This window comes from Ambystoma mexicanum, chromosome 1p (genome assembly GCF_040938575.1).
Source record: "Ambystoma mexicanum isolate Mex_15411 chromosome 1p, UKY_AmexF1_1, whole genome shotgun sequence".
NCBI classification, from domain to species: Eukaryota; Metazoa; Chordata; class Amphibia; order Caudata; family Ambystomatidae; genus Ambystoma; species Ambystoma mexicanum.
This window is the reverse complement of record NC_090921.1, coordinates 12,384,469-12,405,238: the sequence shown is the minus strand read 5'-3', so window position 1 is coordinate 12,405,238 and position 20,770 is coordinate 12,384,469. Positions and strand designations below refer to the sequence as shown.

The 20,770-nt window shown below is 48.0% G+C and overlaps 17 non-coding genes across 17 annotated transcripts; all 17 read right to left on the bottom strand.

Moving 5' to 3' along the window:
• Positions 1 to 316: 316 nt before the first annotated feature.
• On the bottom strand, positions 317 to 398 carry TRNAL-UAG (transfer RNA leucine (anticodon UAG)). The gene has a single exon. It is a non-coding gene; the product is annotated as a tRNA-Leu (tRNA).
• Positions 399 to 1,542: 1,144 nt separating this feature from the next.
• TRNAL-UAG (transfer RNA leucine (anticodon UAG)) lies at positions 1,543 to 1,624 on the bottom strand. Its single transcript has one exon. It is a non-coding gene; the product is annotated as a tRNA-Leu (tRNA).
• A 1,144-nt stretch (positions 1,625 to 2,768) lies between these two features.
• On the bottom strand, positions 2,769 to 2,850 carry TRNAL-UAG (transfer RNA leucine (anticodon UAG)). The gene has a single exon. It is a non-coding gene; the product is annotated as a tRNA-Leu (tRNA).
• A 1,144-nt stretch (positions 2,851 to 3,994) lies between these two features.
• TRNAL-UAG (transfer RNA leucine (anticodon UAG)) lies at positions 3,995 to 4,076 on the bottom strand. The gene has a single exon. It is a non-coding gene; the product is annotated as a tRNA-Leu (tRNA).
• A 1,144-nt stretch (positions 4,077 to 5,220) lies between these two features.
• TRNAL-UAG (transfer RNA leucine (anticodon UAG)) lies at positions 5,221 to 5,302 on the bottom strand. Its single transcript has one exon. It is a non-coding gene; the product is annotated as a tRNA-Leu (tRNA).
• A 1,144-nt stretch (positions 5,303 to 6,446) lies between these two features.
• TRNAL-UAG (transfer RNA leucine (anticodon UAG)) lies at positions 6,447 to 6,528 on the bottom strand. The gene has a single exon. It is a non-coding gene; the product is annotated as a tRNA-Leu (tRNA).
• A 1,144-nt stretch (positions 6,529 to 7,672) lies between these two features.
• On the bottom strand, positions 7,673 to 7,754 carry TRNAL-UAG (transfer RNA leucine (anticodon UAG)). Its single transcript has one exon. It is a non-coding gene; the product is annotated as a tRNA-Leu (tRNA).
• Positions 7,755 to 8,897: 1,143 nt separating this feature from the next.
• TRNAL-UAG (transfer RNA leucine (anticodon UAG)) lies at positions 8,898 to 8,979 on the bottom strand. The gene has a single exon. It is a non-coding gene; the product is annotated as a tRNA-Leu (tRNA).
• A 1,144-nt stretch (positions 8,980 to 10,123) lies between these two features.
• On the bottom strand, positions 10,124 to 10,205 carry TRNAL-UAG (transfer RNA leucine (anticodon UAG)). The gene has a single exon. It is a non-coding gene; the product is annotated as a tRNA-Leu (tRNA).
• Positions 10,206 to 11,349: 1,144 nt separating this feature from the next.
• On the bottom strand, positions 11,350 to 11,431 carry TRNAL-UAG (transfer RNA leucine (anticodon UAG)). The gene has a single exon. It is a non-coding gene; the product is annotated as a tRNA-Leu (tRNA).
• A 1,144-nt stretch (positions 11,432 to 12,575) lies between these two features.
• TRNAL-UAG (transfer RNA leucine (anticodon UAG)) lies at positions 12,576 to 12,657 on the bottom strand. Its single transcript has one exon. It is a non-coding gene; the product is annotated as a tRNA-Leu (tRNA).
• Positions 12,658 to 13,801: 1,144 nt separating this feature from the next.
• On the bottom strand, positions 13,802 to 13,883 carry TRNAL-UAG (transfer RNA leucine (anticodon UAG)). Its single transcript has one exon. It is a non-coding gene; the product is annotated as a tRNA-Leu (tRNA).
• Positions 13,884 to 15,027: 1,144 nt separating this feature from the next.
• Positions 15,028 to 15,109, bottom strand: TRNAL-UAG (transfer RNA leucine (anticodon UAG)). Its single transcript has one exon. It is a non-coding gene; the product is annotated as a tRNA-Leu (tRNA).
• Positions 15,110 to 16,253: 1,144 nt separating this feature from the next.
• TRNAL-UAG (transfer RNA leucine (anticodon UAG)) lies at positions 16,254 to 16,335 on the bottom strand. Its single transcript has one exon. It is a non-coding gene; the product is annotated as a tRNA-Leu (tRNA).
• Positions 16,336 to 17,480: 1,145 nt separating this feature from the next.
• On the bottom strand, positions 17,481 to 17,562 carry TRNAL-UAG (transfer RNA leucine (anticodon UAG)). Its single transcript has one exon. It is a non-coding gene; the product is annotated as a tRNA-Leu (tRNA).
• Positions 17,563 to 18,706: 1,144 nt separating this feature from the next.
• On the bottom strand, positions 18,707 to 18,788 carry TRNAL-UAG (transfer RNA leucine (anticodon UAG)). The gene has a single exon. It is a non-coding gene; the product is annotated as a tRNA-Leu (tRNA).
• Positions 18,789 to 19,931: 1,143 nt separating this feature from the next.
• Positions 19,932 to 20,013, bottom strand: TRNAL-UAG (transfer RNA leucine (anticodon UAG)). Its single transcript has one exon. It is a non-coding gene; the product is annotated as a tRNA-Leu (tRNA).
• Positions 20,014 to 20,770: the final 757 nt, after the last annotated feature.

Genomic DNA, 20,770 nt, shown 5'->3' with positions numbered 1-20,770 from the left:
TTGTGATGCAGCAGGAAAAGGCGCTGCAAAAAGGAGCAACTACCAAGGCAAAGAGATGTGCATTCATTAGGGCATCGTGTCGGCAGATTTGTGGCCCTGCCAAGCACGTGTTTATTGACAGGATCGTGAACGCATGTCCGTTTTCAGTGAACAGTGATTTATGCTTTACCCTTTTTTGGTGAAAACGCACACGAGTCAGATGTGTGCTTTCAGTCTGGGTGTTCAGAAAAGCAAGAATTCATAAACACATGCCATTCCCTGGCTCCCAATTGTCCTGTCTGTACACGTGGCATGAAGATAAAAAAGAAACAGCTATTGGCAGCGGTGGGATTCGAACCCACGCCTCCAAAGAGACTGGAGCCTAAATCCAGCGCCTTAGACCGCTCGGCCACGCTACCCTGCTGGTACTGAAACGAGAGCCTCTGAGACCTGTATTTTTTTAGGGATTGGCTGGTTTGGCCATTAATTCAAAATCAAAGCAAAGCATGAACTTGGATTGAATTCTAGCACTGGCTGTGCAAAGCCCGAACTGAACAATAAAGCACACTTGTCAGCCTGAAATTGAAATGTCACCTTTCGGGAGTGCTCTGTTCAACAGCAGTCTGGTAGCCTAGTGGTCAATGTCAGCACCCCTCCATCCAGCAGTCTTGAGTTCAATTCCCGGTGAGGGAGGTCAGATCTTTTCTAGGTTTTTTTTGGTTCTAAAAATGTTTGGGAAGCGAAGGTTCAGGAACATTGCCGGTAGGGAGAGTAAGCTCTTTAAAGGCATGCAATGAGATGTGTTTTTCTTTATTTCTGCATATTTCTGTAGCTAGCTGCATTCTTTCAGTCAACATCCCGCCCCATTTAGTGCTCACGTTTTTAAAGAAGTCCACCATTAGCCCGCAGTGTAAGCCTACCCGGGGCCTCCGCCGATGGTCCATGGTGTGTGGGATCCTTACTGGACCAACCCCAGCCGTAACGCAAATCTTAGCTTTGTCTCATTCGACCCCTAACTCGACCCAAGGAGCTACTGCAAACTCTTAGCCTAACACTAGCCCTAAATGAAAGACGCCTATTGTCCTCACATGTGGGATTTTGTTCTCGCTGCTAGTGCATACGAAACTTGGTTCCGACGTGTCCAGGAGTGGGAGAATTACCAGGGACCTTGCAATCTCGTGCCTGGGGGTTTCTAAGCTGGGCATAGGAGCTCCACTGGATGGAGCCAAGTGTCTTGAACTGAGTTTTTGTGATGCAGCAGGAAAAGGCGCTGCAAAAAGGAGCAACTACCAAGGCAAAGAGATGTGCATTCATTAGGGCATCGTGTCGGCAGATTTGTGGCCCTGCCAAGCACGTGTTTATTGACAGGATCGTGAACGCATGTCCGTTTTCAGTGAACAATGATTTATGCTTTACCCTTTTTTGGTGAAAACGCACACGAGTCAGATGTGTGCTTTCAGTCTGGGTGTTCAGAAAAGCAAGAATTCATAAACACATGCCATTCCCTGGCTCCCAATTGTCCTGTCTGTACACGTGGCATGAAGATAAAAAAGAAACAGCTATTGGCAGCGGTGGGATTCGAACCCACGCCTCCAAAGAGACTGGAGCCTAAATCCAGCGCCTTAGACCGCTCGGCCACGCTACCCTGCTGGTACTGAAACGAGAGCCTCTGAGACCTGTATTTTTTTAGGGATTGGCTGGTTTGGCCATTAATTCAAAATCAAAGCAAAGCATGAACTTGGATTGAATTCTAGCACTGGCTGTGCAAAGCCCGAACTGAACAATAAAGCACACTTGTCAGCCTGAAATTGAAATGTCACCTTTCGGGAGTGCTCTGTTCAACAGCAGTCTGGTAGCCTAGTGGTCAATGTCAGCACCCCTCCATCCAGCAGTCTTGAGTTCAATTCCCGGTGAGGGAGGTCAGATCTTTTCTAGGTTTTTTTTGGTTCTAAAAATGTTTGGGAAGCGAAGGTTCAGGAACATTGCCGGTAGGGAGAGTAAGCTCTTTAAAGGCATGCAATGAGATGTGTTTTTCTTTATTTCTGCATATTTCTGTAGCTAGCTGCATTCTTTCAGTCAACATCCCGCCCCATTTAGTGCTCACGTTTTTAAAGAAGTCCACCATTAGCCCGCAGTGTAAGCCTACCCGGGGCCTCCGCCGATGGTCCATGGTGTGTGGGATCCTTACTGGACCAACCCCAGCCGTAACGCAAATCTTAGCTTTGTCTCATTCGACCCCTAACTCGACCCAAGGAGCTACTGCAAACTCTTAGCCTAACACTAGCCCTAAATGAAAGACGCCTATTGTCCTCACATGTGGGATTTTGTTCTCGCTGCTAGTGCATACGAAACTTGGTTCCGACGTGTCCAGGAGTGGGAGAATTACCAGGGACCTTGCAATCTCGTGCCTGGGGGTTTCTAAGCTGGGCATAGGAGCTCCACTGGATGGAGCCAAGTGTCTTGAACTGAGTTTTTGTGATGCAGCAGGAAAAGGCGCTGCAAAAAGGAGCAACTACCAAGGCAAAGAGATGTGCATTCATTAGGGCATCGTGTCGGCAGATTTGTGGCCCTGCCAAGCACGTGTTTATTGACAGGATCGTGAACGCATGTCCGTTTTCAGTGAACAGTGATTTATGCTTTACCCTTTTTTGGTGAAAACGCACACGAGTCAGATGTGTGCTTTCAGTCTGGGTGTTCAGAAAAGCAAGAATTCATAAACACATGCCATTCCCTGGCTCCCAATTGTCCTGTCTGTACACGTGGCATGAAGATAAAAAAGAAACAGCTATTGGCAGCGGTGGGATTCGAACCCACGCCTCCAAAGAGACTGGAGCCTAAATCCAGCGCCTTAGACCGCTCGGCCACGCTACCCTGCTGGTACTGAAACGAGAGCCTCTGAGACCTGTATTTTTTTAGGGATTGGCTGGTTTGGCCATTAATTCAAAATCAAAGCAAAGCATGAACTTGGATTGAATTCTAGCACTGGCTGTGCAAAGCCCGAACTGAACAATAAAGCACACTTGTCAGCCTGAAATTGAAATGTCACCTTTCGGGAGTGCTCTGTTCAACAGCAGTCTGGTAGCCTAGTGGTCAATGTCAGCACCCCTCCATCCAGCAGTCTTGAGTTCAATTCCCGGTGAGGGAGGTCAGATCTTTTCTAGGTTTTTTTTGGTTCTAAAAATGTTTGGGAAGCGAAGGTTCAGGAACATTGCCGGTAGGGAGAGTAAGCTCTTTAAAGGCATGCAATGAGATGTGTTTTTCTTTATTTCTGCATATTTCTGTAGCTAGCTGCATTCTTTCAGTCAACATCCCGCCCCATTTAGTGCTCACGTTTTTAAAGAAGTCCACCATTAGCCCGCAGTGTAAGCCTACCCGGGGCCTCCGCCGATGGTCCATGGTGTGTGGGATCCTTACTGGACCAACCCCAGCCGTAACGCAAATCTTAGCTTTGTCTCATTCGACCCCTAACTCGACCCAAGGAGCTACTGCAAACTCTTAGCCTAACACTAGCCCTAAATGAAAGACGCCTATTGTCCTCACATGTGGGATTTTGTTCTCGCTGCTAGTGCATACGAAACTTGGTTCCGACGTGTCCAGGAGTGGGAGAATTACCAGGGACCTTGCAATCTCGTGCCTGGGGGTTTCTAAGCTGGGCATAGGAGCTCCACTGGATGGAGCCAAGTGTCTTGAACTGAGTTTTTGTGATGCAGCAGGAAAAGGCGCTGCAAAAAGGAGCAACTACCAAGGCAAAGAGATGTGCATTCATTAGGGCATCGTGTCGGCAGATTTGTGGCCCTGCCAAGCACGTGTTTATTGACAGGATCGTGAACGCATGTCCGTTTTCAGTGAACAGTGATTTATGCTTTACCCTTTTTTGGTGAAAACGCACACGAGTCAGATGTGTGCTTTCAGTCTGGGTGTTCAGAAAAGCAAGAATTCATAAACACATGCCATTCCCTGGCTCCCAATTGTCCTGTCTGTACACGTGGCATGAAGATAAAAAAGAAACAGCTATTGGCAGCGGTGGGATTCGAACCCACGCCTCCAAAGAGACTGGAGCCTAAATCCAGCGCCTTAGACCGCTCGGCCACGCTACCCTGCTGGTACTGAAACGAGAGCCTCTGAGACCTGTATTTTTTTAGGGATTGGCTGGTTTGGCCATTAATTCAAAATCAAAGCAAAGCATGAACTTGGATTGAATTCTAGCACTGGCTGTGCAAAGCCCGAACTGAACAATAAAGCACACTTGTCAGCCTGAAATTGAAATGTCACCTTTCGGGAGTGCTCTGTTCAACAGCAGTCTGGTAGCCTAGTGGTCAATGTCAGCACCCCTCCATCCAGCAGTCTTGAGTTCAATTCCCGGTGAGGGAGGTCAGATCTTTTCTAGGTTTTTTTTGGTTCTAAAAATGTTTGGGAAGCGAAGGTTCAGGAACATTGCCGGTAGGGAGAGTAAGCTCTTTAAAGGCATGCAATGAGATGTGTTTTTCTTTATTTCTGCATATTTCTGTAGCTAGCTGCATTCTTTCAGTCAACATCCCGCCCCATTTAGTGCTCACGTTTTTAAAGAAGTCCACCATTAGCCCGCAGTGTAAGCCTACCCGGGGCCTCCGCCGATGGTCCATGGTGTGTGGGATCCTTACTGGACCAACCCCAGCCGTAACGCAAATCTTAGCTTTGTCTCATTCGACCCCTAACTCGACCCAAGGAGCTACTGCAAACTCTTAGCCTAACACTAGCCCTAAATGAAAGACGCCTATTGTCCTCACATGTGGGATTTTGTTCTCGCTGCTAGTGCATACGAAACTTGGTTCCGACGTGTCCAGGAGTGGGAGAATTACCAGGGACCTTGCAATCTCGTGCCTGGGGGTTTCTAAGCTGGGCATAGGAGCTCCACTGGATGGAGCCAAGTGTCTTGAACTGAGTTTTTGTGATGCAGCAGGAAAAGGCGCTGCAAAAAGGAGCAACTACCAAGGCAAAGAGATGTGCATTCATTAGGGCATCGTGTCGGCAGATTTGTGGCCCTGCCAAGCACGTGTTTATTGACAGGATCGTGAACGCATGTCCGTTTTCAGTGAACAGTGATTTATGCTTTACCCTTTTTTGGTGAAAACGCACACGAGTCAGATGTGTGCTTTCAGTCTGGGTGTTCAGAAAAGCAAGAATTCATAAACACATGCCATTCCCTGGCTCCCAATTGTCCTGTCTGTACACGTGGCATGAAGATAAAAAAGAAACAGCTATTGGCAGCGGTGGGATTCGAACCCACGCCTCCAAAGAGACTGGAGCCTAAATCCAGCGCCTTAGACCGCTCGGCCACGCTACCCTGCTGGTACTGAAACGAGAGCCTCTGAGACCTGTATTTTTTTAGGGATTGGCTGGTTTGGCCATTAATTCAAAATCAAAGCAAAGCATGAACTTGGATTGAATTCTAGCACTGGCTGTGCAAAGCCCGAACTGAACAATAAAGCACACTTGTCAGCCTGAAATTGAAATGTCACCTTTCGGGAGTGCTCTGTTCAACAGCAGTCTGGTAGCCTAGTGGTCAATGTCAGCACCCCTCCATCCAGCAGTCTTGAGTTCAATTCCCGGTGAGGGAGGTCAGATCTTTTCTAGGTTTTTTTTGGTTCTAAAAATGTTTGGGAAGCGAAGGTTCAGGAACATTGCCGGTAGGGAGAGTAAGCTCTTTAAAGGCATGCAATGAGATGTGTTTTTCTTTATTTCTGCATATTTCTGTAGCTAGCTGCATTCTTTCAGTCAACATCCCGCCCCATTTAGTGCTCACGTTTTTAAAGAAGTCCACCATTAGCCCGCAGTGTAAGCCTACCCGGGGCCTCCGCCGATGGTCCATGGTGTGTGGGATCCTTACTGGACCAACCCCAGCCGTAACGCAAATCTTAGCTTTGTCTCATTCGACCCCTAACTCGACCCAAGGAGCTACTGCAAACTCTTAGCCTAACACTAGCCCTAAATGAAAGACGCCTATTGTCCTCACATGTGGGATTTTGTTCTCGCTGCTAGTGCATACGAAACTTGGTTCCGACGTGTCCAGGAGTGGGAGAATTACCAGGGACCTTGCAATCTCGTGCCTGGGGGTTTCTAAGCTGGGCATAGGAGCTCCACTGGATGGAGCCAAGTGTCTTGAACTGAGTTTTTGTGATGCAGCAGGAAAAGGCGCTGCAAAAAGGAGCAACTACCAAGGCAAAGAGATGTGCATTCATTAGGGCATCGTGTCGGCAGATTTGTGGCCCTGCCAAGCACGTGTTTATTGACAGGATCGTGAACGCATGTCCGTTTTCAGTGAACAGTGATTTATGCTTTACCCTTTTTTGGTGAAAACGCACACGAGTCAGATGTGTGCTTTCAGTCTGGGTGTTCAGAAAAGCAAGAATTCATAAACACATGCCATTCCCTGGCTCCCAATTGTCCTGTCTGTACACGTGGCATGAAGATAAAAAAGAAACAGCTATTGGCAGCGGTGGGATTCGAACCCACGCCTCCAAAGAGACTGGAGCCTAAATCCAGCGCCTTAGACCGCTCGGCCACGCTACCCTGCTGGTACTGAAACGAGAGCCTCTGAGACCTGTATTTTTTTAGGGATTGGCTGGTTTGGCCATTAATTCAAAATCAAAGCAAAGCATGAACTTGGATTGAATTCTAGCACTGGCTGTGCAAAGCCCGAACTGAACAATAAAGCACACTTGTCAGCCTGAAATTGAAATGTCACCTTTCGGGAGTGCTCTGTTCAACAGCAGTCTGGTAGCCTAGTGGTCAATGTCAGCACCCCTCCATCCAGCAGTCTTGAGTTCAATTCCCGGTGAGGGAGGTCAGATCTTTTCTAGGTTTTTTTTGGTTCTAAAAATGTTTGGGAAGCGAAGGTTCAGGAACATTGCCGGTAGGGAGAGTAAGCTCTTTAAAGGCATGCAATGAGATGTGTTTTTCTTTATTTCTGCATATTTCTGTAGCTAGCTGCATTCTTTCAGTCAACATCCCGCCCCATTTAGTGCTCACGTTTTTAAAGAAGTCCACCATTAGCCCGCAGTGTAAGCCTACCCGGGGCCTCCGCCGATGGTCCATGGTGTGTGGGATCCTTACTGGACCAACCCCAGCCGTAACGCAAATCTTAGCTTTGTCTCATTCGACCCCTAACTCGACCCAAGGAGCTACTGCAAACTCTTAGCCTAACACTAGCCCTAAATGAAAGACGCCTATTGTCCTCACATGTGGGATTTTGTTCTCGCTGCTAGTGCATACGAAACTTGGTTCCGACGTGTCCAGGAGTGGGAGAATTACCAGGGACCTTGCAATCTCGTGCCTGGGGGTTTCTAAGCTGGGCATAGGAGCTCCACTGGATGGAGCCAAGTGTCTTGAACTGAGTTTTTGTGATGCAGCAGGAAAAGGCGCTGCAAAAAGGAGCAACTACCAAGGCAAAGAGATGTGCATTCATTAGGGCATCGTGTCGGCAGATTTGTGGCCCTGCCAAGCACGTGTTTATTGACAGGATCGTGAACGCATGTCCGTTTTCAGTGAACAGTGATTTATGCTTTACCCTTTTTTGGTGAAAACGCACACGAGTCAGATGTGTGCTTTCAGTCTGGGTGTTCAGAAAAGCAAGAATTCATAAACACATGCCATTCCCTGGCTCCCAATTGTCCTGTCTGTACACGTGGCATGAAGATAAAAAAGAAACAGCTATTGGCAGCGGTGGGATTCGAACCCACGCCTCCAAAGAGACTGGAGCCTAAATCCAGCGCCTTAGACCGCTCGGCCACGCTACCCTGCTGGTACTGAAACGAGAGCCTCTGAGACCTGTATTTTTTTAGGGATTGGCTGGTTTGGCCATTAATTCAAAATCAAAGCAAAGCATGAACTTGGATTGAATTCTAGCACTGGCTGTGCAAAGCCCGAACTGAACAATAAAGCACACTTGTCAGCCTGAAATTGAAATGTCACCTTTCGGGAGTGCTCTGTTCAACAGCAGTCTGGTAGCCTAGTGGTCAATGTCAGCACCCCTCCATCCAGCAGTCTTGAGTTCAATTCCCGGTGAGGGAGGTCAGATCTTTTCTAGGTTTTTTTTGGTTCTAAAAATGTTTGGGAAGCGAAGGTTCAGGAACATTGCCGGTAGGGAGAGTAAGCTCTTTAAAGGCATGCAATGAGATGTGTTTTTCTTTATTTCTGCATATTTCTGTAGCTAGCTGCATTCTTTCAGTCAACATCCCGCCCCATTTAGTGCTCACGTTTTTAAAGAAGTCCACCATTAGCCCGCAGTGTAAGCCTACCCGGGGCCTCCGCCGATGGTCCATGGTGTGTGGGATCCTTACTGGACCAACCCCAGCCGTAACGCAAATTTAGCTTTGTCTCATTCGACCCCTAACTCGACCCAAGGAGCTACTGCAAACTCTTAGCCTAACACTAGCCCTAAATGAAAGACGCCTATTGTCCTCACATGTGGGATTTTGTTCTCGCTGCTAGTGCATACGAAACTTGGTTCCGACGTGTCCAGGAGTGGGAGAATTACCAGGGACCTTGCAATCTCGTGCCTGGGGGTTTCTAAGCTGGGCATAGGAGCTCCACTGGATGGAGCCAAGTGTCTTGAACTGAGTTTTTGTGATGCAGCAGGAAAAGGCGCTGCAAAAAGGAGCAACTACCAAGGCAAAGAGATGTGCATTCATTAGGGCATCGTGTCGGCAGATTTGTGGCCCTGCCAAGCACGTGTTTATTGACAGGATCGTGAACGCATGTCCGTTTTCAGTGAACAGTGATTTATGCTTTACCCTTTTTTGGTGAAAACGCACACGAGTCAGATGTGTGCTTTCAGTCTGGGTGTTCAGAAAAGCAAGAATTCATAAACACATGCCATTCCCTGGCTCCCAATTGTCCTGTCTGTACACGTGGCATGAAGATAAAAAAGAAACAGCTATTGGCAGCGGTGGGATTCGAACCCACGCCTCCAAAGAGACTGGAGCCTAAATCCAGCGCCTTAGACCGCTCGGCCACGCTACCCTGCTGGTACTGAAACGAGAGCCTCTGAGACCTGTATTTTTTTAGGGATTGGCTGGTTTGGCCATTAATTCAAAATCAAAGCAAAGCATGAACTTGGATTGAATTCTAGCACTGGCTGTGCAAAGCCCGAACTGAACAATAAAGCACACTTGTCAGCCTGAAATTGAAATGTCACGTTTCGGGAGTGCTCTGTTCAACAGCAGTCTGGTAGCCTAGTGGTCAATGTCAGCACCCCTCCATCCAGCAGTCTTGAGTTCAATTCCCGGTGAGGGAGGTCAGATCTTTTCTAGGTTTTTTTTGATTCTAAAAATGTTTGGGAAGCGAAGGTTCAGGAACATTGCCGGTAGGGAGAGTAAGCTCTTTAAAGGCATGCAATGAGATGTGTTTTTCTTTATTTCTGCATATTTCTGTAGCTAGCTGCATTCTTTCAGTCAACATCCCGCCCCATTTAGTGCTCACGTTTTTAAAGAAGTCCACCATTAGCCCGCAGTGTAAGCCTACCCGGGGCCTCCGCCGATGGTCCATGGTGTGTGGGATCCTTACTGGACCAACCCCAGCCGTAACGCAAATCTTAGCTTTGTCTCATTCGACCCCTAACTCGACCCAAGGAGCTACTGCAAACTCTTAGCCTAACACTAGCCCTAAATGAAAGACGCCTATTGTCCTCACATGTGGGATTTTGTTCTCGCTGCTAGTGCATACGAAACTTGGTTCCGACGTGTCCAGGAGTGGGAGAATTACCAGGGACCTTGCAATCTCGTGCCTGGGGGTTTCTAAGCTGGGCATAGGAGCTCCACTGGATGGAGCCAAGTGTCTTGAACTGAGTTTTTGTGATGCAGCAGGAAAAGGCGCTGCAAAAAGGAGCAACTACCAAGGCAAAGAGATGTGCATTCATTAGGGCATCGTGTCGGCAGATTTGTGGCCCTGCCAAGCACGTGTTTATTGACAGGATCGTGAACGCATGTCCGTTTTCAGTGAACAGTGATTTATGCTTTACCCTTTTTTGGTGAAAACGCACACGAGTCAGATGTGTGCTTTCAGTCTGGGTGTTCAGAAAAGCAAGAATTCATAAACACATGCCATTCCCTGGCTCCCAATTGTCCTGTCTGTACACGTGGCATGAAGATAAAAAAGAAACAGCTATTGGCAGCGGTGGGATTCGAACCCACGCCTCCAAAGAGACTGGAGCCTAAATCCAGCGCCTTAGACCGCTCGGCCACGCTACCCTGCTGGTACTGAAACGAGAGCCTCTGAGACCTGTATTTTTTTAGGGATTGGCTGGTTTGGCCATTAATTCAAAATCAAAGCAAAGCATGAACTTGGATTGAATTCTAGCACTGGCTGTGCAAAGCCCGAACTGAACAATAAAGCACACTTGTCAGCCTGAAATTGAAATGTCACGTTTCGGGAGTGCTCTGTTCAACAGCAGTCTGGTAGCCTAGTGGTCAATGTCAGCACCCCTCCATCCAGCAGTCTTGAGTTCAATTCCCGGTGAGGGAGGTCAGATCTTTTCTAGGTTTTTTTTGATTCTAAAAATGTTTGGGAAGCGAAGGTTCAGGAACATTGCCGGTAGGGAGAGTAAGCTCTTTAAAGGCATGCAATGAGATGTGTTTTTCTTTATTTCTGCATATTTCTGTAGCTAGCTGCATTCTTTCAGTCAACATCCCGCCCCATTTAGTGCTCACGTTTTTAAAGAAGTCCACCATTAGCCCGCAGTGTAAGCCTACCCGGGGCCTCCGCCGATGGTCCATGGTGTGTGGGATCCTTACTGGACCAACCCCAGCCGTAACGCAAATCTTAGCTTTGTCTCATTCGACCCCTAACTCGACCCAAGGAGCTACTGCAAACTCTTAGCCTAACACTAGCCCTAAATGAAAGACGCCTATTGTCCTCACATGTGGGATTTTGTTCTCGCTGCTAGTGCATACGAAACTTGGTTCCGACGTGTCCAGGAGTGGGAGAATTACCAGGGACCTTGCAATCTCGTGCCTGGGGGTTTCTAAGCTGGGCATAGGAGCTCCACTGGATGGAGCCAAGTGTCTTGAACTGAGTTTTTGTGATGCAGCAGGAAAAGGCGCTGCAAAAAGGAGCAACTACCAAGGCAAAGAGATGTGCATTCATTAGGGCATCGTGTCGGCAGATTTGTGGCCCTGCCAAGCACGTGTTTATTGACAGGATCGTGAACGCATGTCCGTTTTCAGTGAACAGTGATTTATGCTTTACCCTTTTTTGGTGAAAACGCACACGAGTCAGATGTGTGCTTTCAGTCTGGGTGTTCAGAAAAGCAAGAATTCATAAACACATGCCATTCCCTGGCTCCCAATTGTCCTGTCTGTACACGTGGCATGAAGATAAAAAAGAAACAGCTATTGGCAGCGGTGGGATTCGAACCCACGCCTCCAAAGAGACTGGAGCCTAAATCCAGCGCCTTAGACCGCTCGGCCACGCTACCCTGCTGGTACTGAAACGAGAGCCTCTGAGACCTGTATTTTTTTAGGGATTGGCTGGTTTGGCCATTAATTCAAAATCAAAGCAAAGCATGAACTTGGATTGAATTCTAGCACTGGCTGTGCAAAGCCCGAACTGAACAATAAAGCACACTTGTCAGCCTGAAATTGAAATGTCACCTTTCGGGAGTGCTCTGTTCAACAGCAGTCTGGTAGCCTAGTGGTCAATGTCAGCACCCCTCCATCCAGCAGTCTTGAGTTCAATTCCCGGTGAGGGAGGTCAGATCTTTTCTAGGTTTTTTTTGGTTCTAAAAATGTTTGGGAAGCTAAGGTTCAGGAACATTGCCGGTAGGGAGAGTAAGCTCTTTAAAGGCATGCAATGAGATGTGTTTTTCTTTATTTCTGCATATTTCTGTAGCTAGCTGCATTCTTTCAGTCAACATCCCGCCCCATTTAGTGCTCACGTTTTTAAAGAAGTCCACCATTAGCCCGCAGTGTAAGCCTACCCGGGGCCTCCGCCGATGGTCCATGGTGTGTGGGATCCTTACTGGACCAACCCCAGCCGTAACGCAAATCTTAGCTTTGTCTCATTCGACCCCTAACTCGACCCAAGGAGCTACTGCAAACTCTTAGCCTAACACTAGCCCTAAATGAAAGACGCCTATTGTCCTCACATGTGGGATTTTGTTCTCGCTGCTAGTGCATACGAAACTTGGTTCCGACGTGTCCAGGAGTGGGAGAATTACCAGGGACCTTGCAATCTCGTGCCTGGGGGTTTCTAAGCTGGGCATAGGAGCTCCACTGGATGGAGCCAAGTGTCTTGAACTGAGTTTTTGTGATGCAGCAGGAAAAGGCGCTGCAAAAAGGAGCAACTACCAAGGCAAAGAGATGTGCATTCATTAGGGCATCGTGTCGGCAGATTTGTGGCCCTGCCAAGCACGTGTTTATTGACAGGATCGTGAACGCATGTCCGTTTTCAGTGAACAGTGATTTATGCTTTACCCTTTTTTGGTGAAAACGCACACGAGTCAGATGTGTGCTTTCAGTCTGGGTGTTCAGAAAAGCAAGAATTCATAAACACATGCCATTCCCTGGCTCCCAATTGTCCTGTCTGTACACGTGGCATGAAGATAAAAAAGAAACAGCTATTGGCAGCGGTGGGATTCGAACCCACGCCTCCAAAGAGACTGGAGCCTAAATCCAGCGCCTTAGACCGCTCGGCCACGCTACCCTGCTGGTACTGAAACGAGAGCCTCTGAGACCTGTATTTTTTTAGGGATTGGCTGGTTTGGCCATTAATTCAAAATCAAAGCAAAGCATGAACTTGGATTGAATTCTAGCACTGGCTGTGCAAAGCCCGAACTGAACAATAAAGCACACTTGTCAGCCTGAAATTGAAATGTCACCTTTCGGGAGTGCTCTGTTCAACAGCAGTCTGGTAGCCTAGTGGTCAATGTCAGCACCCCTCCATCCAGCAGTCTTGAGTTCAATTCCCGGTGAGGGAGGTCAGATCTTTTCTAGGTTTTTTTTGGTTCTAAAAATGTTTGGGAAGCGAAGGTTCAGGAACATTGCCGGTAGGGAGAGTAAGCTCTTTAAAGGCATGCAATGAGATGTGTTTTTCTTTATTTCTGCATATTTCTGTAGCTAGCTGCATTCTTTCAGTCAACATCCCGCCCCATTTAGTGCTCACGTTTTTAAAGAAGTCCACCATTAGCCCGCAGTGTAAGCCTACCCGGGGCCTCCGCCGATGGTCCATGGTGTGTGGGATCCTTACTGGACCAACCCCAGCCGTAACGCAAATCTTAGCTTTGTCTCATTCGACCCCTAACTCGACCCAAGGAGCTACTGCAAACTCTTAGCCTAACACTAGCCCTAAATGAAAGACGCCTATTGTCCTCACATGTGGGATTTTGTTCTCGCTGCTAGTGCATACGAAACTTGGTTCCGACGTGTCCAGGAGTGGGAGAATTACCAGGGACCTTGCAATCTCGTGCCTGGGGGTTTCTAAGCTGGGCATAGGAGCTCCACTGGATGGAGCCAAGTGTCTTGAACTGAGTTTTTGTGATGCAGCAGGAAAAGGCGCTGCAAAAAGGAGCAACTACCAAGGCAAAGAGATGTGCATTCATTAGGGCATCGTGTCGGCAGATTTGTGGCCCTGCCAAGCACGTGTTTATTGACAGGATCGTGAACGCATGTCCGTTTTCAGTGAACAGTGATTTATGCTTTACCCTTTTTTGGTGAAAACGCACACGAGTCAGATGTGTGCTTTCAGTCTGGGTGTTCAGAAAAGCAAGAATTCATAAACACATGCCATTCCCTGGCTCCCAATTGTCCTGTCTGTACACGTGGCATGAAGATAAAAAAGAAACAGCTATTGGCAGCGGTGGGATTCGAACCCACGCCTCCAAAGAGACTGGAGCCTAAATCCAGCGCCTTAGACCGCTCGGCCACGCTACCCTGCTGGTACTGAAACGAGAGCCTCTGAGACCTGTATTTTTTTAGGGATTGGCTGGTTTGGCCATTAATTCAAAATCAAAGCAAAGCATGAACTTGGATTGAATTCTAGCACTGGCTGTGCAAAGCCCGAACTGAACAATAAAGCACACTTGTCAGCCTGAAATTGAAATGTCACCTTTCGGGAGTGCTCTGTTCAACAGCAGTCTGGTAGCCTAGTGGTCAATGTCAGCACCCCTCCATCCAGCAGTCTTGAGTTCAATTCCCGGTGAGGGAGGTCAGATCTTTTCTAGGTTTTTTTTGGTTCTAAAAATGTTTGGGAAGCGAAGGTTCAGGAACATTGCCGGTAGGGAGAGTAAGCTCTTTAAAGGCATGCAATGAGATGTGTTTTTCTTTATTTCTGCATATTTCTGTAGCTAGCTGCATTCTTTCAGTCAACATCCCGCCCCATTTAGTGCTCACGTTTTTAAAGAAGTCCACCATTAGCCCGCAGTGTAAGCCTACCCGGGGCCTCCGCCGATGGTCCATGGTGTGTGGGATCCTTACTGGACCAACCCCAGCCGTAACGCAAATCTTAGCTTTGTCTCATTCGACCCCTAACTCGACCCAAGGAGCTACTGCAAACTCTTAGCCTAACACTAGCCCTAAATGAAAGACGCCTATTGTCCTCACATGTGGGATTTTGTTCTCGCTGCTAGTGCATACGAAACTTGGTTCCGACGTGTCCAGGAGTGGGAGAATTACCAGGGACCTTGCAATCTCGTGCCTGGGGGTTTCTAAGCTGGGCATAGGAGCTCCACTGGATGGAGCCAAGTGTCTTGAACTGAGTTTTTGTGATGCAGCAGGAAAAGGCGCTGCAAAAAGGAGCAACTACCAAGGCAAAGAGATGTGCATTCATTAGGGCATCGTGTCGGCAGATTTGTGGCCCTGCCAAGCACGTGTTTATTGACAGGATCGTGAACGCATGTCCGTTTTCAGTGAACAGTGATTTATGCTTTACCCTTTTTTGGTGAAAACGCACACGAGTCAGATGTGTGCTTTCAGTCTGGGTGTTCAGAAAAGCAAGAATTCATAAACACATGCCATTCCCTGGCTCCCAATTGTCCTGTCTGTACACGTGGCATGAAGATAAAAAAGAAACAGCTATTGGCAGCGGTGGGATTCGAACCCACGCCTCCAAAGAGACTGGAGCCTAAATCCAGCGCCTTAGACCGCTCGGCCACGCTACCCTGCTGGTACTGAAACGAGAGCCTCTGAGACCTGTATTTTTTTAGGGATTGGCTGGTTTGGCCATTAATTCAAAATCAAAGCAAAGCATGAACTTGGATTGAATTCTAGCACTGGCTGTGCAAAGCCCGAACTGAACAATAAAGCACACTTGTCAGCCTGAAATTGAAATGTCACCTTTCGGGAGTGCTCTGTTCAACAGCAGTCTGGTAGCCTAGTGGTCAATGTCAGCACCCCTCCATCCAGCAGTCTTGAGTTCAATTCCCGGTGAGGGAGGTCAGATCTTTTCTAGGTTTTTTTTGGTTCTAAAAATGTTTGGGAAGCGAAGGTTCAGGAACATTGCCGGTAGGGAGAGTAAGCTCTTTAAAGGCATGCAATGAGATGTGTTTTTCTTTATTTCTGCATATTTCTGTAGCTAGCTGCATTCTTTCAGTCAACATCCCGCCCCATTTAGTGCTCACGTTTTTAAAGAAGTCCACCATTAGCCCGCAGTGTAAGCCTACCCGGGGCCTCCGCCGATGGTCCATGGTGTGTGGGATCCTTACTGGACCAACCCCAGCCGTAACGCAAATCTTAGCTTTGTCTCATTCGACCCCTAACTCGACCCAAGGAGCTACTGCAAACTCTTAGCCTAACACTAGCCCTAAATGAAAGACGCCTATTGTCCTCACATGTGGGATTTTGTTCTCGCTGCTAGTGCATACGAAACTTGGTTCCGACGTGTCCAGGAGTGGGAGAATTACCAGGGACCTTGCAATCTCGTGCCTGGGGGTTTCTAAGCTGGGCATAGGAGCTCCACTGGATGGAGCCAAGTGTCTTGAACTGAGTTTTTGTGATGCAGCAGGAAAAGGCGCTGCAAAAAGGAGCAACTACCAAGGCAAAGAGATGTGCATTCATTAGGGCATCGTGTCGGCAGATTTGTGGCCCTGCCAAGCACGTGTTTATTGACAGGATCGTGAACGCATGTCCGTTTTCAGTGAACAGTGATTTATGCTTTACCCTTTTTTGGTGAAAACGCACACGAGTCAGATGTGTGCTTTCAGTCTGGGTGTTCAGAAAAGCAAGAATTCATAAACACATGCCATTCCCTGGCTCCCAATTGTCCTGTCTGTACACGTGGCATGAAGATAAAAAAGAAACAGCTATTGGCAGCGGTGGGATTCGAACCCACGCCTCCAAAGAGACTGGAGCCTAAATCCAGCGCCTTAGACCGCTCGGCCACGCTACCCTGCGGGTACTGAAACGAGTGCCTCTGAGACCTGTATTTTTTTAGGGATTGGCTGGTTTGGCCATTAATTCAAAATCAAAGCAAAGCATGAACTTGGATTGAATTCTAGCACTGGCTGTGCAAAGCCCGAACTGAACAATAAAGCACACTTGTCAGCCTGAAATTGAAATGTCACCTTTCGGGAGTGCTCTGTTCAACAGCAGTCTGGTAGCCTAGTGGTCAATGTCAGCACCCCTCCATCCAGCAGTCTTGAGTTCAATTCCCGGTGAGGGAGGTCAGATCTTTTCTAGGTTTTTTTTTGGTTCTAAAAATGTTTGGGAAGCGAAGGTTCAGGAACATTGCCGGTAGGGAGAGTAAGCTCTTTAAAGGCATGCAATGAGATGTGTTTTTCTTTATTTCTGCATATTTCTGTAGCTAGCTGCATTCTTTCAGTCAACATCCCGCCCCATTTAGTGCTCACGTTTTTAAAGAAGTCCACCATTAGCCCGCAGTGTAAGCCTACCCGGGGCCTCCGCCGATGGTCCATGGTGTGTGGGATCCTTACTGGACCAACCCCAGCCGTAACGCAAATCTTAGCTTTGTCTCATTCGACCCCTAACTCGACCCAAGGAGCTACTGCAAACTCTTAGCCTAACACTAGCCCTAAATGAAAGACGCCTATTGTCCTCACATGTGGGATTTTGTTCTCGCTGCTAGTGCATACGAAACTTGGTTCCGACGTGTCCAGGAGTGGGAGAATTACCAGGGACCTTGCAATCTCGTGCCTGGGGGTTTCTAAGCTGGGCATAGGAGCTCCACTGGATGGAGCCAAGTGTCTTGAACTGAGTTTTTGTGATGCAGCAGGAAAAGGCGCTGCAAAAAGGAGCAACTACCAAGGCAAAGAGATGTGCATTCATTAGGGCATCGTGTCGGCAGATTTGTGGCCCTGCCAAGCACGTGTTTATTGACAGGATCGTGAACGCATGTCCGTTTTCAGTGAACAGTGATTTATGCGTTACCCTTTTTTGGTGAAAACGCACACGAGTCAGATGTGTGCTTTCAGTCTGGGTGTTCAGAAAAGCAAGAATTCATAAACACATGCCATTCCCTGGCTCCCAATTGTCCTGTCTGTACACGTGGCATGAAGATAAAAAAGAAACAGCTATTGGCAGCGGTGGGATTCGAACCCACGCCTCCAAAGAGACTGGAGCCTAAATCCAGCGCCTTAGACCGCTCGGCCACGCTACCCTGCGGGTACTGAAACGAGTGCCTCTGAGACCTGTATTTTTTCAGGGATTGGCCGGTTTGGCCATTGATTCAAAATCAAAGCAAAGCATGAACTTGGATTGAATTCTAGCACTGGCTCTGCAAAGCCCGAACTGAACAATAAAGCACACCTGTCAGCCTGAAATTGAAATGTCACCTTTCGGGTGTGCTCTGTTCAACAGCAGTTTGGTAGCCTAGTGGTCAATGTCAGCACCCCTCCATCCAGCAGTCTTGAGTTCAATTCCCGGTGAGGGAGGTCAGATCTTTTCTAGGTTTTTTTTGGTTCTAAAAATGTTTGGGAAGCGAAGGTTCAGGAACATTGCCGGTAGGGAGAGTAAGCTCTTTAAAGGCATGCAATGAGATGTGTTTTTCTTTATTTCTGCATATTTCTGTAGCTAGCTGCATTCTTTCAGTCAACATCCCGCCCCATTTAGTGCTCACGTTTTTAAAGAAGTCCACCATTAGCCCGCAGTGTAAGCCTACCCGGGGCCTCCGCCGATGGTCCATGGTGTGTGGGATCCTTACTGGACCAACCCCAGCCGTAACGCAAATCTTAGCTTTGTCTCATTCGACCCCTAACTCGACCCAAGGAGCTACTGCAAACTCTTAGCCTAACACTAGCCCTAAATGAAAGACGCCTATTGTCCTCACATGTGGGATTTTGTTCTCGCTGCTAGTGCATACGAAACTTGGTTCCGACGTGTCCAGGAGTGGGAGAATTACCAGGGACCTTGCAATCTCGTGCCTGGGGGTTTCTAAGCTGGGCATAGGAGCTCCACTGGATGGAGCCAAGTGTCTTGAACTGAGTTTTTGTGATGCAGCAGGAAAAGGCGCTGCTAAAAGGAGCAACTACCAAGGCAAAGAGATGTGCATTCATTAGGGCATCGTGTCGGCAGATTTGTGGCCCTGCCAAGCACGTGTTTATTGACAGGATCGTGAACGCATGTCCGTTTTCAGTGAACAGTGATTTATGCTTTACCCTTTTTTGGTGAAAACGCACACGAGTCAGATGTGTGCTTTCAGTCTGGGTGTTCAGAAAAGCAAGAATTCATAAACACATGCCATTCCCTGGCTCCCAATTGTCCTGTCTGTACACGTGGCATGAAGATAAAAAAGAAACAGCTATTGGCAGCGGTGGGATTCGAACCCACGCCTCCAAAGAGACTGGAGCCTAAATCCAGCGCCTTAGACCGCTCGGCCACGCTACCCTGCTGGTACTGAAACGAGAGCCTCTGAGACCTGTATTTTTTTAGGGATTGGCTGGTTTGGCCATTGATTCAAAATCAAAGCAAAGCATGAACTTGGATTGAATTCTAGCACTGGCTCTGCAAAGCCCGAACTGAACAATAAAGCACACCTGTCAGCCTGAAATTGAAATGTCACCTTTCGGGAGTGCTCTGTTCGACAGCAGTCTGGTAGCCTAGTGGTCAATGTCAGCACCCCTCCATCCAGCAGTCTTGAGTTCAATTCCCGGTGAGGGAGGTCAGATCTTTTCTAGGTTTTTTTTGGTTCTAAAAATGTTTGGGAAGCGAAGGTTCAGGAACATTGCCGGTAGGGAGAGTAAGCTCTTTAAAGGCATGCAATGAGATGTGTTTTTCTTTATTTCTGCATATTTCTGTAGCTAGCTGCATTCTTTCAGTCAACATCCCGCCCCATTTAGTGCTCACGTTTTTAAAGAAGTCCACCATTAGCCCGCAGTGTAAGCCTACCCGGGGCCTCCGCCGATGGTCCATGGTGTGTGGGATCCTTACTGGACCAACCCCAGCCGTAACGCAAATCTTAGCTTTGTCTCATTCGACCCCTAACTCGACCCAAGGAGCTACTGCAAACTCTTAGCCTAACACTAGCCCTAAATGAAAGACGCCTATTGTCCTCACATGTGGGATTTTGTTCTCGCTGCTAGTGCATACGAAACTTGGTTCCGACGTGTCCAGGAGTGGGAGAATTACCAGGGACCTTGCAATCTCCTGCCTGGGGGTTTCTAAGCTGGGCATAGGAGCTCCACTGGATGGAGCCAAGTGTCTTGAACTGAGTTTTTGTGATGCAGCAGGAAAAGGCGCTGCTAAAAGGAGCAACTACCAAGGCAAAGAGATGTGCATTCATTAGGGCATCGTGTCGGCAGATTTGTGGCCCTGCCAAGCACGTGTTTATTGACAGGATCGTGAACGCATGTCCGTTTTCAGTGAACAGTGATTTATGCTTTACCCTTTTTTGGTGAAAACGCACACGAGTCAGATGTGTGCTTTCAGTCTGGGTGTTCAGAAAAGCAAGAATTCATAAACACATGCCATTCCCTGGCTCCCAATTGTCCTGTCTGTACACGTGGCATGAAGAAAAAAAGAAACAGCTATTGGCAGCGGTGGGATTCGAACCCACGCCTCCAAAGAGACTGGAGCCTAAATCCAGCGCCTTAGACCGCTCGGCCACGCTACCCTGCTGGTACTTAAACGAGTGCCTCTGAGACCTGTATTTTTTCAGGGATTGGCCGGTTTGGCCATTGATTCAAAATCAAAGCAAAGCATGAACTTGGATTGAATTCTAGCACTGGCTCTGCAAAGCCCGAACTGAACAATAAAGCACACCTGTCAGCCTGAAATTGAAATGTCACCTTTCGGGTGTGCTCTGTTCGACAGCAGTCTGGTAGCCTAGTGGTCAATGTCAGCACCCCTCCATCCAGCAGTCTTGAGTTCAATTCCCGGTGAGGGAGGTCAGATCTTTTCTAGGTTTTTTTTGGTTCTAAAAATGTTTGGGAAGCGAAGGTTCAGGAACATTGCCGGTAGGGAGAGTAAGCTCTTTAAAGGCATGCAATGAGATGTGTTTTTCTTTATTTCTGCATATTTCTGTAGCTAGCTGCATTCTTTCAGTCAACATCCCGCCCCATTTAGTGCTCACGTTTTTAAAGAAGTCCACCATTAGCCCGCAGTGTAAGCCTACCCGGGGCCTCCGCCGATGGTCCATGGTGTGTGGGATCCTTACTGGACCAACCCCAGCCGTAACGCAAATCTTAGCTTTGTCTCATTCGACCCCTAACTCGACCCAAGGAGCTACTGCAAACTCTTAGCCTAACACTAGCCCTAAATGAAAGACGCCTATTGTCCTCACATGTGGGATTTTGTTCTCGCTGCTAGTGCATACGAAACTTGGTTCCGACGTGTCCAGGAGTGGGAGAATTACCAGGGACCTTGCAATC